Below are 5000 nucleotides of genomic sequence, written 5' to 3' on the forward strand. Positions count from 1 at the left end.
AGTTGTCCCTTAACCTAACTCAAGTTGTCCCTTAACCTAACTCAAGTTGTCCCTTAACCTAACTCAAGTTGTCCCTTAACCTAACTCAAGTTGTCCCTTAACCTAACTCAAGTTGTCCCTTAACCTAACTCAAGTTGTCCCTTAACCTAACTCAAGTTGTCCCTTAACCTAACTCAAGTTGTCCCTTAACCTAACTCAAGTTGTCCCTTAACCTAACTCAAGTTGTCCCTTAACCTAACTCAAGTTGTCCCTTAACCTAACTCAAGTTGTCCCTTAACCTAACTCAAGTTGTCCCTTAACCTAACTCAAGTTGTCCCTTAACCTAACCCACGTTGTCCCTTAACCTAACCCACGTTGTCCCTTAACCTAACCCACGTTGTCCCTTAACCTAACCCACGTTGTCCCTTAACCTAACCCACGTTGTCCCTTAACCTAACCCACGTTGTCCCTTAACCTAACCCACGTTGTCCCTTAACCTAACCCACGTTGTCCCTTAACCTAACCCACGTTGTCCCTTAACCTAACCCACGTTGTCCCTTAACCTAACCCACGTTGTCCCTTAACCTAACCCACGTTGTCCCTTAACCTAACCCACGTTGTCCCTTAACCTAACCCACGTTGTCCCTTTGCCTAACATAGTTCACTGCTCGGAATCTCTGGTGTCGTTGTTATCCTCATGTAGATGTCTTGCGAGTGTTGCTTACTTTCCACATATTCCCGCTATCCACTGTCAATTGTACTGCAATAGGACTATATCGGCCCCCCCCCCCCTCTGTCCCCCTCTTTGTGTCTCTGTCCTCTCAAGCTGGTCGGTCTGGCGTGTGAGTGTTAAATGAGCCTCGCAGCTGTTCAGTTGCATTCAGATGTCGACGCCCTCAGTGTACGTCGTGGTATGGTCTGTGTCCATTGTCCGCTGATGTCGTACGCGTAACCCACACGCTGTACCGATCATCGGTAGTTACGTACAGAGTGAAGTAGTGTGATACGTGTGACTGTACGCTGGCTGTGCCCAACGGTGTCGAATCTCAATTTCCATATGTTGTGCTCGATGCTACTTGTCTCGTCTCCCAATAACAGCTAGGTTGCACTGTGGTACGCCGTAGAGGCGTGTGGGAGGAACGTACGAACGCATTGTATGTCACCCTGGGTCGCTGGGGGTGGTGGTGCGGTGAGTCAGGTCAGGTCAGGTCAGGTCAGGTCAGCGTGAGCCGTCTGATGTAGTGACGCGTGTATTCCGACTTTGTCGTATTGCCTCACACAAAGTGCTACCCTGGTGGACCGCGTTCCATATCTGGGACATGCCGCAGATGCCGGTTGACAGTGGATCGCGGAAGGGACATCGCATACTTGCGCGGGCCACCTTCCACGTGTTCTCTTCTGCACATGTCGCAGTGTGTATGTGGTCTGATGTAGCGTGTCGTGACACATGACATCCTGGCATGCAAGAATTGTTGAATTCGCAAATGTAGGTGGACATCTACGTTTACTGCCCAAGATACGCAAATGAACTGGAAATCCGTTGTTGAGCGGTTGTTCACGCTGGAGGTGAATCTGTGATGGCGACGATCGGTACAGCTATTAACCGGTTGTTTCAGCGGTACCCGCCACATCCACACACGTGACTAGGCCCATGTGGGTATGAAGCGATACGCGGCGGTGGCTTGGTGGGACTGTTCCCGGCCGGTGAAGGGGGGCCGCCCGGCGTGTTGGCCGCGCGCTGCGTGGGCGCACGCGCAACAGCCGGCTGGTGGGGGGCGCCGAGTGGCAGGAGCGCCAGCCGACGGGCCCGGCAGGCGGCGCAGCTACGCTGCGGCGCACCCTGCACGCGGCGCCTGGCGGCCAAAGTTGGTTCAGCCGAGCCCGGTGCGAAGCGCGGTGGACATCTGCAGTGTGCTGGTCTGATTGAGGACTGTGTGCGTTGAGGATGCGCCGCCGCCTGGCACTCGGCGCCGCGACGCCGTCTGCTGCTCGGTCGCCCCAGCGGTTCTCGCAGGTGGTTTGTATCGCAGTTGTGCGGACGTGTTGGCGCGTGCGCTGTGCTGGGAGAGTTCGCTTCTGCACCCAAGTGGGGCTTTGCCCTTGTGTGGCGCTGGCGTTGGAGCTGCCGGTCACCATAGGTGGCGCGTGTTGTCTCCCGCCGGCAATGCCACGACAGCACGCTCCCGGGCCTCTGTCGGCAGCGGCAAGCTCAGTTGGGAGCAAGGGTGTTCGCACTAAAACCGTCTACTCGCCTAACTCCGGGCGATTGCGCCTCTCTCGAAACCGACCAAGTACCTAGGACGGCGCTGCGCGCCGCCGGGACCTGAGAGGGTTTCGAGGTGTATCGTGCAGGGGAGCTCGGACTCCTCCTGTTTGCAGAATAATTGAGCGGACGCTTGCGTGTTCGCGCGGGCCCCCGGGACACACTCCCGGGCGGCCGGCTGCTCAGCTCTAGTTGACGCAGCTCCCTGGTTGATCCTGCCAGTAGTCATATGCTTGTCTCAAAGATTAAGCCATGCATGTCTCAGTACAAGCCGCATTAAGGTGAAACCGCGAATGGCTCATTAAATCAGTTATGGTTCCTTAGATCGTACCCACGTTACTTGGATAACTGTGGTAATTCTAGAGCTAATACATGCAAACAGAGTCCCGACCAGAGATGGAAGGGACGCTTTTATTAGATCAAAACCAATCGGATTGGCTTGTCTGGTCCGTTTGCCTTGGTGACTCTGAATAACTTTGGGCTGATCGCACGGTCCTCGTACCGGCGACGCATCTTTCAAATGTCTGCCTTATCAACTGTCGATGGTAGGTTCTGCGCCTACCATGGTTGTAACGGGTAACGGGGAATCAGGGTTCGATTCCGGAGAGGGAGCCTGAGAAACGGCTACCACATCCAAGGAAGGCAGCAGGCGCGCAAATTACCCACTCCCGGCACGGGGAGGTAGTGACGAAAAATAACGATACGGGACTCATCCGAGGCCCCGTAATCGGAATGAGTACACTTTAAATCCTTTAACGAGTATCTATTGGAGGGCAAGTCTGGTGCCAGCAGCCGCGGTAATTCCAGCTCCAATAGCGTATATTAAAGTTGTTGCGGTTAAAAAGCTCGTAGTTGGATTTGTGTCCCACGCTGTTGGTTCACCGCCCGTCGGTGTTTAACTGGCATGTATCGTGGGACGTCCTGCCGGTGGGGCGAGCCGAAGGGGTGCTTTCGCGTCCCGAGGCGGACCCCGTTTAAATCCTACCAGGGTGCTCTTTGTTGAGTGTCTCGGTGGGCCGGCACGTTTACTTTGAACAAATTAGAGTGCTTAAAGCAGGCAAGCCCGCCTGAATACTGTGTGCATGGAATAATGGAATAGGACCTCGGTTCTATTTTGTTGGTTTTCGGAACCCGAGGTAATGATTAATAGGGACAGGCGGGGGCATTCGTATTGCGACGTTAGAGGTGAAATTCTTGGATCGTCGCAAGACGAACAGAAGCGAAAGCATTTGCCAAGTATGTTTTCATTAATCAAGAACGAAAGTTAGAGGTTCGAAGGCGATCAGATACCGCCCTAGTTCTAACCATAAACGATGCCAGCCAGCGATCCGCCGCAGTTCCTCCGATGACTCGGCGGGCAGCCTCCGGGAAACCAAAGCTTTTGGGTTCCGGGGGAAGTATGGTTGCAAAGCTGAAACTTAAAGGAATTGACGGAAGGGCACCACCAGGAGTGGAGCCTGCGGCTTAATTTGACTCAACACGGGAAACCTCACCAGGCCCGGACACCGGAAGGATTGACAGATTGATAGCTCTTTCTTGATTCGGTGGGTGGTGGTGCATGGCCGTTCTTAGTTGGTGGAGCGATTTGTCTGGTTAATTCCGATAACGAACGAGACTCTAGCCTGCTAACTAGTCGCGTGACATCCTTCGTGCTGTCAGCGATTACTTTTCTTCTTAGAGGGACAGGCGGCTTCTAGCCGCACGAGATTGAGCAATAACAGGTCTGTGATGCCCTTAGATGTTCTGGGCCGCACGCGCGCTACACTGAAGGAATCAGCGTGTCTTCCTAGGCCGAAAGGTCGGGGTAACCCGCTGAACCTCCTTCGTGCTAGGGATTGGGGCTTGCAATTGTTCCCCATGAACGAGGAATTCCCAGTAAGCGCGAGTCATAAGCTCGCGTTGATTACGTCCCTGCCCTTTGTACACACCGCCCGTCGCTACTACCGATTGAATGATTTAGTGAGGTCTTCGGACTGGTACGCGGCATCGACTCTGTCGTTGCCGATGCTACCGGAAAGATGACCAAACTTGATCATTTAGAGGAAGTAAAAGTCGTAACAAGGTTTCCGTAGGTGAACCTGCGGAAGGATCATTACCGACTAGACTGCATGTCTTTCGATGTGCGTGTCGTGTCGCGCAACACGCTACCTGTACGGCAGTGGCCGTGCGCCGCGTGCGGAACCACGCGTGCCTCTCAAAACTAGCGGAAGTGTTGTTGTTGTTGTGTGGTACGAGCGCTGAAGCTCTGGAGCGGCTGGCCTGCGGTACCTGGCGCCTGGCGCCGGTTTTGAATGACGTTCGCCCGAGTGCCTGTCCGCTCCGGTGTGGAGCCGTACGACGCCCATCGGCTGTGAGGCCGTTGGACACAAAAAAAATAGTGGAACAGGGGCCGTCAGACGCCTCAGTCCCGCAAATGCTACTGTCTTGAAAGAGACAGTGGGAGACTGAAAAGGAAAAGATCACCCAGGACGGTGGATCACTCGGCTCGTGGGTCGATGAAGAACGCAGCAAATTGCGCGTCGACATGTGAACTGCAGGACACATGAACATCGACGTTTCGAACGCACATTGCGGTCCATGGATTCCGTTCCCGGGCCACGTCTGGCTGAGGGTCGGCTACGTATACTGAAGCGCGCGGCGTTTGTCCCGCTTCGGAGACGTGGGAGTGTCGTGGTCGCCTGTGTGGCCGGCCGCGTCTCCTTAAACGTGCGATGCGCGCCCGTCGCCTGGCGGTTCGCATACCGGTACTTTCTCGGTA

General features: G+C 54.6%; 2 non-coding genes across 2 annotated transcripts; both read left to right on the forward strand.

The window, feature by feature from the left end:
- Window positions 1–2444: 2444 nt before the first annotated feature.
- On the forward strand, window positions 2445–4337 carry LOC126327435 (small subunit ribosomal RNA). Its single transcript, XR_007561252.1, has one exon. It is a non-coding gene; the product is annotated as a small subunit ribosomal RNA (ribosomal RNA).
- Window positions 4338–4702: 365 nt separating this feature from the next.
- Window positions 4703–4857, forward strand: LOC126327403 (5.8S ribosomal RNA). The gene has a single exon (XR_007561225.1). It is a non-coding gene; the product is annotated as a 5.8S ribosomal RNA (ribosomal RNA).
- The last annotated feature ends 143 nt before the right edge of the window (window positions 4858–5000 follow it).

This window comes from Schistocerca gregaria, unplaced genomic scaffold (genome assembly GCF_023897955.1).
Source record: "Schistocerca gregaria isolate iqSchGreg1 unplaced genomic scaffold, iqSchGreg1.2 ptg001048l, whole genome shotgun sequence".
NCBI classification, from domain to species: Eukaryota; Metazoa; Arthropoda; class Insecta; order Orthoptera; family Acrididae; genus Schistocerca; species Schistocerca gregaria.